We start from the raw sequence: 15,174 nt of genomic DNA, 5'->3' as shown, positions 1-15,174 counted from the left end.
TGATGCAAGGTTTGGTAAAAGTATGGATAGCAGAAGCTGGACGCTTAGGGAAGGCTCCATAAATGAAACTACACTATAAAGACTAAAGTAAAAAATAGAAAGTACTACATGGTAATAAATAAAATAACGTAAAACAACTTATTTCAAGTTCGGCTTGAGTACTACTAAATTCACTTATTTTATTAAAATACAATTATATTATTAGCAGTAAAACAACCCAATAAAAATAAGAACAAGCCTGTAATATGATGAAGATAAAGAATTCAATAATAACAATTTAAATAAATGAAAGACAAATGCCAGGAAAAGATAGAAGAAAATGAAACTTCACATATTATTTCAAAAGCACATTTCTAAGACAATACATGACCGTATTTATTAGCAGCCGATTCTGTAATTAAATTTTAAAATACTAAAAACTGATAAAACATCAGGGCGGAAATTTTCATTCAAGAAAAGTGGTGCCATGAAATACTCAACAAGAAAAATAAGTTATTTTTGTTATTATCTTATTCTTGTTTAATTTCATTAAGAATTGCATGAATTTATTAACTTAATACATGTACAAGCATAGCTGGTGATCAATAAGGACAAATAATTTGTCTTAAATTATTTTATTAGTAATTATTATTAAAATCAATAATTATAGTAATTAAGGGTATTTTATCAAACTTGCCGGTATATCAAAGTCAAATTAAACTTAAATATATTATAAATCTCAACAAATAATACAATTAATTCAAATGTTGTATTCATAAATACAATACAATATGATATAATATAATATATTATGAAACGATGAAAAAAATAATAAACCAAAAACATGGACTTCTGAATATTAATTACAAATAGAATGAACCTTCGTCTATTTTCTATAACTATATTTCTTTTTTACACATGCGTGATTACCTACAAATATTTTTTTGGAATACAGGTGTAATGACCCAACCGGTTATTTTGACTTTTAGAACCCTGTTCCCCTAAATAAAACTCCCCGTATGTGCTTTTATAAATTTCTGACTTGCGGGAATGGTTGGTTTGGGTTTTGGAAGTGTTCGGTTGGAAATCGGAACACGTGGTTCCTTAAGCTGGCATTAAAATGCTAAGTTTGACTTCGGTCAACATTTTGAGAAAACGACCCCGGAATAGAATTTTAATGATTCCAACAGCTCCGTATGGTGATTTTGGACTTAGGAGCGTGTTCGGAATTTTATTTGGAAGTCCATAGTTAAATTAGGCTTGAAATGGCTAAAATAGGAATTTAAGTTTGGAAGTTTGACCAGAGAGTTGACTTTTTGATACCGGAGTCAGAATCCAGTTCCGAAAATTTTCATAGCTCCGTTATAGGGGTGGCAAGTGGGCCGGGCCCGGTCCAAAGTGGGCTTCGCGGGCCCGGTCCTAAGTGAGCCGGTCCTATGCGATTCGGTCCTAAACAGTCCCGGGTTTCGCGGGCTTATTGCTGGAACCGGCTCGAGACCGGGATCACGAACTAACGGTCCCGGGTTAAGTGGGCCGGTCCCGGGCCTAAACGGGCCCAACAGAAACTTTATATTTTTAATATTTTTTTTTATAGAAGTTAGAGAAAAAAAATAGTAATAAAGATATATAAGCTATATTCGATTTATATACTATATATACATCTTAAAATTTATATATACTATATTATATATACATAGTATACATCTTAAAATATACTATATATACATCTTAAGATATACTATATATATATATATATATATATATATATATATATATATATATATATATATATATATATATATATATATATATATATATAGTATAGTATATACATCTTAAGATATATAAGCTATATATATATATATATATATATAGTAAGATGTATATATAGTATATCTTAAGATGTATACTATCGAATATGACTTATAAACTATGTATATATATTATAGTATATATATATAGTATATTATAGTATATATATATATACATCTTAAGATATATAAATATATATATATATATATATATATATATATCTTAAGATGTATATATAGTATAGTATATATAGTATATCTTAAGATGTATATATAGTATATAGAATATAGTTTATATATCTTAAGTTGTATATATAGTATATATATATATATATTATACTATACTATACTATAGTATATAAGCCGTATTCGATGGTATATATATAGGCTTATATATATATGTATATCGAATATAGCTTATACATCTCTAACAAAAATATTGTAAAGAGATATTCAAATCAATGCGTTATATTTTTATTATAGCATTAAAAATCATGACAATATCTTTCTTTGTCTTCCTCCTCCCTATGGAATGAGCACAACAAGGTGCTAATACCACCATTGAGAAGAAAAAGAAACTAATCAAGATGTGCCAAAATACAAGTTACATATTAATTTACATGGTATCTCTTATAAATTTCATAAATCCTTCAAGGTCCGGAGGAATTTTCGTTGGTGGTGGCGGAAATGAAGCTTGCTCATCACCGCTTCCAGGCGAAGCATCATCCTCCGCAAGTTCAGCTAGTATTTCTTCGTAAGTTTCGTCTACCTCTGGTTGTGATTCAGCAAGTCCAAAATTTCTCCAATCTCTGAAAAGTACTGATTTTTCCAAGCTCTCCCTCATAGACGCTCTATAATCACCGAGTTGAAGTCTTGCTTGACTGAAAGCGCTCTCTGATGCCACTGTTGAAGCTTGAATAGTTAAAATATCTCGGGCCATCCTTGAAAGAATCGGAAAGTGTTTTTCTTTGTCCTTCCACCATTCCAAAATATTAAAAAAGCCGTCGGGATTCACTTCCTCAATTCCCTGTGATAAATAAACTTCAAGCTCATTTAGTTGTGAAAAATCACTAGTACTAGAACCTTGAGAACCCCTGAACCCTGCCCAAGCACTAAGTGCTCTTACTCCCGCAGTTCTTTTAGATGATTGAGAACTAGAAGAAGGAGTTGGAACATTTGGTCTAGCATGATCTAATGCAACTTGATAAGCATTATAAATAGTTTGAACATTTATTTTAATTGAGGCAATTGCGTTCGGAAGTTTAGACAACTCCTCATCTTCAAGTGCTAAACCATTATAAACAGTTTCATACCAAAATTGAGGACCTCCTAATTTCATAGTAGGATTTAACAATGCAACAATACCATAAATAGGGGAAATAGGAAAAAAATATTTTTTAAACTTTTTTCTCATGGAATCAATAGCAAGTTGATAAATTTCCCCACCCTCTAAAAAATGATCAAACAAATTTGCAAGTTCTGCAATATAAACTAAACAGTTAGAAATAGTAGGATAATGTTGCCTAGAAAATTCATTTGTAGCAATATGAAATTTTTCTAAAAAATCTACAAGCATTTTAACATTAGCCCAATCCGCATTTGTAAGGTGCTCATCATCATCACTTACATGAGCATTAAACGTTGAGTTTATCGGGTTTCTATATTCATATGCAATAACTAAACTTTCATACATGTAATTCCATCTAGTTGGACAAGGTTTAGGAACCTTTCTTTCTCTTAGGCCAAATTCATCACATCTTTTAAAATATTCTCTAAGTCTACTTCTACGGTTTGAATAAAAAAGCCAATTAAGAGCCATTTTAACTTTTTCAATTTCAACATTTAAAATTCGCATACCATCACCCACAATTAAATGGTAAATATGACAAATACATCTAACATGAAAAATGTTACTAAATACAGAACTTAGTATAGTGGCAAGCAAGGCTACAACATTTGTGTTACTAGTAGTATTATCCATTGAAACTGACATTATTTTATCACTAATGCAAAAATATCTACAAATATCTGCAATCGTGCTAGAAATAAACTGCCCTGTGTGACGTGAATTAATTATTCTATAAGCAATAATGCGCTTTTGCATTAACCAATGCTCATCAATCCAATGACTGGTAACAGTAAGGTAATCACAGTCATTACCACTTCTACCAATATCAGTTGTAATAGCAAGACGACAATTTATATGAGTAAATAAATAGCGCAAATATTGTTCATATTCATGTTTATATTTATAAATATCACTCTTTACGGTTGTGCGAGAAAAACCTTTATAAGTAGGATTATAAATTTTTTTAATATAATGCACAAAGTGGGGGTTAGAGGGAAAACTATAGGGTAAGCACATAACAGTGACCATTTTTACCAATTCTTCCCGATCTTTTTTTGGATCATAATATAAAATACCACCGGTAACAGTGTTAATTCCCGGTTGAAATTGATTTGACCCGGTACTAAGGTCAGCCTGACTAGGTGCACTTGTCCCCTCAGCCAAAGCTTTCATACGAAAACATCTAGCTTTATCTTGAGGGTGTAGCAATATGTGTCTAGTCAAACTTCCCGTCCCCCCTCCCCTCAGCCAAAGCTTTCATACAAAAATATCTAGCTTTATCTTGAGGGTGTAGCAATATGTGTCTAGTCAAACTTTCCGTCCCCCCCCCCGACTTCCAACATATTGAAAAACTAACTCTTTGCCACAAGTTTTACACTTAGCCCTATTTTTTTCTCTTAGTTGAGTAAAAAAATTACCAAACAAGAGATGTTTCTGCCCGTTTAGGAGGTTGTCTAGAAAAAGTAGGGGCACTAATAGGAGGGTCAGACGGGGGATCATCTAAATTATTATTAGTTGGGTTAACTTAAGGAGCAGGACTAGTGAGTGTATCATCATCCGGTTGCGTTTCATCAAAATCTATTTCTTCATCATCATTTTCATCAATAGTTGGATTACCATAAAGAGCATTCATATATTCATGGTTTAATTATTCACCGGGTGCAATATTATGGAAAAATTGACTCTCGGTAAATTGTAATAAACTATTATCGCTATCAAGAATAGGATGTGTAGGACGGGTAACATGTTTGGGTCGGGGAGCCGGGGGAAGTGGAGGAGGAACATATTGGCCACTAGATTCACCACTCTTCGATATTCTCTTATTTTTACTAAACATATTTTTTTAAGGAATAAGCCATCTTAATTAATCAAGCAAAGTAAATAAAACAAATAAAATTATAATATTAAAACTTAAGAGTTGGAACGAGTTTACCGAATTGACGAACAACTTGTTGGAAATTAATTATCGTTGAAGACTTCAATTCACCAACTTCACAATTGTTTCACAAATTGTAACAATAAAGTAAGCAATAGTAGCAATTATAGAAGTAAATTAGAGAGAGATTGTGATAGATTGATGATTTTGTAAGAAAAAATAATGGGGTATTAATAGTTAAAAATAGGAAAAAAGTGTAATTATAAAAAGTTTGGGATTAAAACAAAGTTGAGGGGTTAAATGGCTATTTCATAAATAGCCAACGACTATTTTTGACAGCCCAACTTTTTTTTAAAAAATATTATAGTCGTTGGGCCCGCTAGGCCCACTAAGGGACCGGGCCGGTCCCGGTCCGGTCCCTGGCGGGCCAAACGTTCTCGGGCCTGACGGGTCCAAATCATAGGACCGGCCCACGAGACCGGACCAGGCCCGCTAAAATCGGACCAAACAGTCCTGGCCCGTTTGGCCCGCGGTCCCGGGCCGGTCCCGGGCCTAGACTGGTCCACTTGCCAGCCTTACTCCGTTATGTCATTTATGACTTGCGTGCAAAATTTGAGATCAATCGGACTTGATTTGATAGGTTCCGGCGTCGTTTGTAGAAATGGAAAATTTTAAAGTTCATTAGGCTTGAATCTATGTGTGATTCGTATTTTTAGTATTGTTTGATATGATTTGAAGGCTCGACTAAGTTCGTAATGTGTTTTGGGACGTGTTGGTATAATTGGTTGTGGTCTCGAGGGCCCCGGGTGGTTAACAGATCGAATTTGAAATTTGAAGAAGAGTTGAGGCAGCTGATATCTGGTGTGATCGCACATACGGAAAAAGGGCCGCGGGTGCGAAAAATCCATCGCAGGTGCAGACATCGCAGGCGCGAAGGATTTTGCCATGGGTGCGAAGCCGCGGGCGCAAAGGAATTTGCCGCGGGCGCGATAATCGTTGGGCAGTGAGTGTTTAAAGCAGGGATTTGAGCATTTTTACTCATTTCTTCATTCTTGGACGATCTTTGGAGCTTCTTGAGAGGAGCATTCACCTAGCAACTTGGAGGTAAGTTAATTCCCACCTATTGTAAGTTAAATACATGGTTTATATATAGATTTAGACATGAAAATTAGTAGAAATTGTGAGATTTTGGTAGAAAATCTAGAATTTGGTATTTTTGGATTTTTACCACGAATTTGAGCATGGGATTGGACATAAGTCATATATTTGAGTTCATAAGGTTATGGGTAATGATTATTTTCAAAAATTTTCGGAATCCGAGACGTGAGCCCCACGGGCAATTTTTGAGTTAATTTTGGATTTTATTGAAAAATATAGTATTTTCTTATGGAATTGATTTTATAATTTTTGTTATCTGTATTGAATTAATTATGACTAGATACGAGTCGATCAGAGTCGAAAAATCGAGGAAAAGGCATAATACGTGATTAAATTGGAGCAAGTCGAGGTAAGTGACTTGTCTAACCTTGTGTGAGAAATTTTTTTCCTAGGATTGGTATTGAAGTGATAAATTGAAGTGTGTTAAAAGCCGTGTACACGAGGTGACGAGTGTGTACACGGCTAAATGTGAAAGATTATGTCTTTAAATTGTGTAGATCGTTGTTGCATATCAATTAAATAATTTTACCTTGTTATATTTTTCATCATTGATTTAAATATTTATACTTTAAATTTGCTTGATTTTTTCCTGCTAATTGTTTTACCTGTTTATTTGAAACTTGGTTTCTTTTATTCTGTGCATTATTTGAAGGTTGATTTTCTTAAATTAAATATTATTAATATGAATTATTTGAAATTTTAAATTTGGTATTGAAGCAACGTATTAAAATTTTAAAATATTATTTAGTTGAGTTATTTATTACCGAATATTTTTGGTGATATTTTCATACCCATTGTGATGGAGCCGTGAGCTCTTTATTGTGGAAAAATATTGTTGTTGATTTATTTTGGCAAATCGAAGTATTTGAGCACTTGAGATGCAAATTGTGATATTGATACGCATGCGATGGTATAAGGTTTGGGTGTTAAACGCATGCGGTGAGATAAGGGTGACTTAATACGCGTGACTAGTAGGGGAAACTACTAGAAGTCATGCGGTGTGATGAGGATGGCTAAAATGCGGGATGCTATTTCGAAAAAAATATTTTCTTTAAAATAAATTGTGAAGGCTCCCGGGTATTATAAGGAAATGAGATATTGTGAACTTATTTATGATTTGGGACTACGAGGTGGTACCTCGGGAGTGCCCTTATTGATATTGATTTATGGCCGCAATTGCCTTTGATTATTGTTGTGATTTTCTTAAAGTTGAAAAGAATTCTGTTTTGTTTCCACGAGGTATTAATTGCCATTATTTGGTGTAATTAAATGGTGACATACTACTTGATTCATTTTAATTGTTATTTTATCTTATTATATTGTTAAACATCTTACCATGCCATTATTTATTTTTTAGTAGGGCCTGACCTGACCTCGTCACTACTCTACCGAGGTTAGGCTTGGCACTTACTGGGTACCGCTGTGGTGTACTCATACTACGCTTCTGCACATCTTTTTGAGCAGATCCAGGTATGTCTTATCAGACCAGGCATCAGTAAACTAGTTGTACGAGGAGACTTTGAGGTATATCTGCCAGCGTCCACAGACTCCAGAGTCCCCTTCTATCTTACCATGTTGTCTTCTTTATTTGTTTTAGATTCTGATGTATAGAGACATAGAGAATAAATTCTTAGAAGCTTGTGACTTATTTCTACCGAGTTTTGGGAGTTGTAATTATTTGAATTGCAGTTTATTTATTTTAGATATTTATTATTATTCCGCATTGATAGGCTTACATAATCTTAGAGACTAGGTGTCATCACGACCTCTTACAGAGGGAATTTAGGTCGTGACAACAGGTTGGCATTAAAGAAAAATGGATCGATCATGTTACTAAAGAATTTGGATCCTTCAAATGGCTTTTGCAATGGTACAAGAATGATATAATGATAGGCCAAAATACCTCCAAGCATTTATTTATCCCAAGAATTCAATTTTCGCCTCTAGAAAATAAAAGATGCTCTTTTAAATTCATCAAAAAATAATTATCAATACGTTTATATTTTTTCATGACAATGAATAAAGCACATGGTCAAACAATCCTCATCATAAGCATGTAGTTGCTGTAATATATTTTTTCACATGGGTAACTATAAGTTGTACTTTCAAGAGGTGTATTGATGTCAAAAATAAGAGGTTTGGTCATGACAAAACAAGATGGAAAAGGACATACACCAAGAACACTGTCTATAAACAGATATTAGGTAAGATGTCCAACATATTTAAATTCACTTATTACATCTAAGTAATTACACTCACTTTTTTATTTCAACTGCATGTTGAATCTATTTGGATGTTAATTGCTATTATACTTAGTTTATTCTCGCTGTATATAATATTGATACTAACAAGACGCGAGTTACACGTGCAACGCACGTACATAAAAACTAGTACTATATTAAAAGTACGAAGGTTCTTAGAGAAATGTCGTTCGCTATTTTTTGCCTTTTAAAATATCTTTCACATTAGACAAAATAGTCATTTGATTATTCTCCTAACTAATATTTAAAAGTTTTAAATTAAATCAGATTTATTACTTAAATCTTTCTTATTAACTAAGAAGTCCTTATAATTAGGATGCTAAAATTATTAAAAGTTTACCTTATATAAATTTTATAATTAAAGTATGATTAAATAGCATCAAATTTTTATGCGTATGAATTTCTATAATTGAACATTTTTTAGTGCAAAAAAGATTGTACAATTGTGCTAAATTTTAGGTGAACAATTATGATGCAAACAAAATAAAATAAAGAAAATATTAAAGAAATAGGAAGTATTTTTCCTTTTTCTTTATCCCAAATTAGTAATTAGCCTATAAATACTATTAGTAGTCTACGTGAGATTGGTCCACTCACTATTAATTTTATTTTTCGATCAATAATTTGCTTAGATATAAATACTAATATATATTTTAAAATATAATTAGAAAAATATTTAATAATAGCAAGATAAAGAAAGAAAGAAAAGTGATTGACAAAAGTCATTTACTAACACTACGACAAACATAAAATGCAAAAGTTCGATTTTTCATCGTTTGACAAGAGTTTTTGTGGATAAAGATATAGTTATAATTAAATATTTAACATATAGCAGGAACTAATATTCATAATTTGAATCCTAAAAAAATAAATTATTTCTTTAGTGATTAAAAAAATAATTAAGTATTTGAATTAAAAAAAATCAGAATTAAATTGTTTTAAATACAAACTTTAAGAAATAAGGATGAAATAACAGAATAAAAAATGTATCCATAAATAGATATCAGGTAGGATACAATTTAGCATATTTATATATCATATTATAAGATATGTATAATTACAAAATAATGTACAACTAATTTAACTAAATTCATCATTTATACATATTTAGAAGATTTTGAATACAATTATTATGTTGGTTTGAGAAAATTATTTTTATTATTTAAATAAATTATATTTTATTTTAACGTTAATGTATACATTTCTACTTGATAAACAATGCAACACGTGTATACTTAAACTAATATTTATAAAAAGAACAGATATTTTTATCGATTAAATCTATTTCTTATCAAACTATCATTTCATTTATGCGATCTTATCCAAACTTGTTGGGTACTAAGTAAACATCATGATGAAGTACTTTTTTTTGGCTTAAAACCATTTAGGTTAAGCAAAGTTGCGTTGAACAGATTTTTTTAATTATTTATTATTTAAATATTATAAAGTGTGTAGGAGGAAATAGGAGAAAGAATCGGGCTCAACCAATAAAATGAAAGTTTGGATAATTAACCAACTAAGCTATTAAGATTTTCCGGCTGAACATCTTAATCACTTGTTACACCTTTCTTTTCAAGGACTCTCCTATTGTCTTCTTCGAATATTTGTATTACACTTTTATCCCCAGGGTCCTAGACAATACCATATATGTGAAGCTTGGTCCTTTGGTAAATCTTTTCAAAAACAAAACTTTCTTACTAAAGAAAGTATATGTCAGTGACTCGGTTGCAGTAGATACTACATAGGCCGTGGATAACAATCAATCATTAATCCTCTAGATTAAAACAAGCTTAAAAACTGCCTTCAATACTTCAAAATATAAAGATTGTATTTGATTCTAAAGGATAGAAACTCGGTACCATTTTAAGTTTACCTGCTTGCTTTTTTCCCCTCCAAAAGAAACAAAAAAAGATGGAAAAGAGAAGAATCAATTATTGTCAACTTTAATGAGTATAGCAGCCAGCATAAAAAGTGATTAGAGAAAGTTCTTGTTGTGAAAAAATAGTCTTCTATTAATGTCCTACAAGTTAGATGAAAGGTTACATACCAACAGAAGTAAAAGGAGCTATATGAATAAAAGAAATTACTTGAGGAAAATAATTAAAAATGGAAACCAAACAAAGGCAAGTATACTTTGATTTCTTATCTGGGCACACTTTATGCAATTATTTCGACTATAGCAACTAGGAGATATAATTTGCTGTGACATTCCTTTATATGTTTATTTATACATAGATTTGCTGAAAACCTATCCAGAATTGGAACCAAAGATCTCTAGTTATGGATGGAAGCTTTCAAATATGAATTTTTCTATACAAAATTCAAGTGTTGTTTGACTGTATGGATGTGGCTTCAGTTCGTTTGTCAGAAATGAACATATTTTTAAGTCAAAGTGAGTGGGAATTATGCTAAAGTGTGTTAATTGTGTCAAGTAAAATTCATTGGGCCTACTGTACATAAACAATTCTTCTTGTAAAACTTACGGGGGCTGGCCAGTTTCAGATTAGTTAAAAAAAGAGCCAGTGCTTACTTTATAAGATAGAATCGGGTTCAATAAAGAGTTAGTCGGAAAGTGAGTCATCGTTCAGTTGCTTCCATAATTTGTTCTTCAACTTCGAATTTCAGTACATAATCCTGGAATTTAAAGAGATATTAATTGAAGTTCAGTATACTAACCTGGAGTTCGAAAAAAATAGAAGAGATGCAAAAGCGGATCTCTGATGCTTTCGCTTTTTAACGTTACGGATATTTTATTTATATATTATTTACACCTGAAAAATGGCTAAAATTCAATTAACTTTAAAAGTGTGACTTATTTTTAAATAGTACTGTTAAAAATGGCTATTTGTAAACTTCTCACGAAACAATTTCAGACTTGTTCTCTTCTGGCTTCTGGGTATATGTTAGGAAATTTTACATACTATAGCTAAATATTACACCATATTTATTATAAATCAAAACACTTTAAAAATATTATTATTTATAGCCACCTCTTATATTTTATAGCAACATACATATTTATTATGTATTCTACCGTTAAGGCGTGATTTATTTTTGCTCCTAAAAATCGTGGTTTCTCACAAATAGGTAAAACTTTTGGGTAGTTTTTTTTATTTCTCTGTCATTTTTCTTTTTCTAATTACTATCTATTCAATTTCAGTCATTATTAGAGTTTTCAAAAGAAAGATTAATTTTCGACTTTAATGGCTGACTTAAGCACTCCGAAGAGGGTTACACGAGGTATACCCACTACCGCCCTCAATTTTGATGGGTCATTTTTTGATTTGCGCATCACTCTAGAGAAAGCTGTATTTGCAGGCTTTGTATCTGCCATGGAAGCCAAGAGGCGAACCAAACTACGCAATGACCCCATGAAACAAGTTGAAGGTGCGAAATCTACCAAAAGAGCGACAATTGTTGATGTTTCTAAAGTTTTGTTGCACAACATAAATGTGGAAATGAGAAAAAAAAATTAGCGATGTTGCTTCCGGGAACAAGGGAAAATACATCGCTAGATAACTCGAAAACACAGAAGGAGAAGGAGATGTATATGTTTTTTAATTATTGCATACATGTATTTTATGTATTTCATAATCTGTCAGTTTTACATATACAGAGTCTCCATTTTTTGATTTTTTTTTATACATTATACATTTGAAGATTTTTGTTTTTTTCTTCATACATTGAATTTATTTCGTATAGGTTTTTTTATTGTGTATATAATTGTATTTATTTGTATTTGAATTTTGAAACCACCTATTTTGAATACACTGAAAATATTGTATCAAAATTCTCATGATTCAAGCCTGTATTTTGTCTGTACTGAATTTTGAATACTCTAAAAATATTATATCTAAATATAGTTGTATTTATCTGTATTTGAAGTCAGAAACTACCTATGTCGAATATACACTAAAAGTACTATAACTAATATCTCATGATTCAAGCCTGTATTTACTTTTGTTGTGTTTGTATGCAAGATTTATAATTCTTTGTTAAACACCCTCCTACAACATCGCCGAACATATGTAGCTACACTAAAACTGACATAATCTCTAACCTCAGAGAAAAATATAGTACTCAACAATACAAACTCTTTGGTCAAACCTGTTTTGGTGTATTCCTTCGTATGAAACATTGTGACGTTCAAGCACAATTTTTCAGGTGCTTCATGGTGCGAGAGTTGGAAGAAAGTTCTCTTGACGTATTTCTCATACATGTAAATGATACAATATTATGCTTTTCACTTAGGGATTTGTAGTTACTGGATTAAATTGTGTTGGTGATGAAGCAGATTTTACTTTTGATACAAAGAAGCCTAACAGGCTTGTGGAGACATATTTTCGGGTAGCTAAAAATGTGAAAATAGCATTGTTATATTTCATACATACATATTCTCCGGTGAGAAGAATTGCACATCTATTTCAAGAAAGTATTTTGACTTGGTCGAGAGTGGGAGATATTGTGATTACCCATGGAGTAAGAAAGCATCACTGCCTTTGTTAGATCTGTTAGTCAGAAGATGGATTCTCAGAAGAAGTATCATAGGATTGCTGATATGCCTCTTGCTATGCAAATATGGTTCTACGAGTGATTTTCAAAAGTCGACCCCAAGATTGCACTACGAGTTGATAATCAAATTCTCAGAATACTTAATTGGAAGTCTACTGACAACCAACCACTTTTTGTCATATTTGATAAATGGCGTGTTTAATGATGAGGAAAACCCGGTAATTTATTTTTATTGACCTGACTGATATTACATACAATATATATTTCTTTATGTAAATACATTGATATATATCAATATGCATATTGTTGAATACATTACACAGTGATATACATGACTACACATATATATAAATATATCAACATACATTATACAGTTTCAATATACACATACATAGAGCTTTACATGTTGACTCATACATACATGATTACTGTATATTTTCCATACAACTTGATATTGTATATCATCCTATTTTCAGTTGAAATACATCAACATACATCCGACCGCTAGGGAGCTTGCAATTATTCAAGTGCCTCCGGATTACCCTGTTATAGAACAAACTTCTCTTCATACAGACCACAATGAAGATAATTCTGATGGCTTTAGTTCTACACCCCCTCTTCAGGCGAATAAGAAACATCAACAAAGCATTTTTCCATCAACATCACTATCTCATAAAAAATACAAACAACGGCTCATTGATCATTTACCTTCAAAGAGTCCAATACCACTTGTTCTTGCAAATCCTCATGCCAAGAATCCTCCTCCTGCTAAGACTGGAAATAAGGAAACTGTTTTACCTACTAAAAAGCCAGTTTTGCCAAAGGCAAAATAACAGGTAGAACAAAAAGATACCACTCTACCAAATTTAATGATTTATCTTTCTTGAGGGAAGATCTAAACTCATTCAAGAAATTTGTAAGTATTGTTATTACGTATTTATGTTAACCAATTATTACATATTTCTTTCAAAAAGTAGCTGATATTCTATATGCTAACCAGTTTGTAATGGATGATTTAAATATTAGACCGAGGGCAAGTTAATGGATCTATGAATATTGATCAATGATAATTTCAAAAAGTTTTGCCAATCAAAATTCAGAAAAGGTATATAAAAGCACATATATATATACCTCAATAGTATTAAAATACAAATACATACATTATATGATTTTCGTCTATTGTATTTACTTGTAGGGTTTTGATAGTGAAGCTCCTGCTCGGATACATGATGGTTGTATTCAAAGGTCACCCTAGGATAACATGCGTGACCATTCAGGCATTCAAATACAACCTAATACAGTTGTTGGGGAGTTTTCAGAGGTTATATCATTTTAATCTGTATTCATATATGTAAAGTAATAAACTCTGTTAATCATGCTGTTGTATGTTCTGTATTGAAAAAGTAAATATTGTATCAGTTGTATTCATAATGTCCCGATGTATTTCCTATACTCATAGTGTCCTGTTGTATGTACTGTATTCATCAACTTCTGTTGTATGTACTATATTGAAAAAGTAAATATTGTATGTACTGTATTCACAATATCCTGATATATAGTAAAGTCCTCAGCATGTCCTGCTGTATGTAGTGCATTCATCATCTCATGTTGTATTTACTGTATTTATATAGTAAATGTTGTATATTATATATTCCTAAAATTCTGATATATGTACTTTTCCTCACCATGTCCTGCTGTATGTACTTATTTCAACATCGTATTGTATAACTACATGCACTGTATTCATTATTGCTGCATATATTGTATTCAGATAGATAACGTATTAAAGTATTCCATTATTGTTTATCGCAAAGGTGTTGCAAATAAGTTGTCTGCCAACGTGCCAGATGCTGGAGTTCCCTATTGTAATTTTAGTGGAGACACCTTAAAGGCCTCTACAGAGGAGATTCTGGAAGGGGTGATTTTAGAAATGAAGGACCTACAAATTTTGAGATATATGATTTGTGATAAAATTACAATTTATTATTTTTATTGTTGTATATAAGTAATATTTATGTATTCATATTATTTTTTGTGTTAAGATATTGGAGTACATTTTCCTGGTGAGATACCTATCATGGAATCATATTTGAGATCTGATGATCCTTGTGGAATACAAATGGATACAGAGGTACCAAGTGTGATACCACTCAAAACAGCCGAGGGTTTATCTAATGATCCTTATGGAATATAATGTAATGTTCTTCCTCATGCCGAACAAAAAATTAG

This window comes from Nicotiana tomentosiformis, chromosome 6 (assembly GCF_000390325.3).
Source record: "Nicotiana tomentosiformis chromosome 6, ASM39032v3, whole genome shotgun sequence".
Lineage (NCBI taxonomy): Eukaryota > Viridiplantae > Streptophyta > Magnoliopsida > Solanales > Solanaceae > Nicotiana > Nicotiana tomentosiformis.
The sequence above is the reverse complement of the archived record's forward strand: the minus strand, read 5'-3'. Positions refer to the sequence as shown.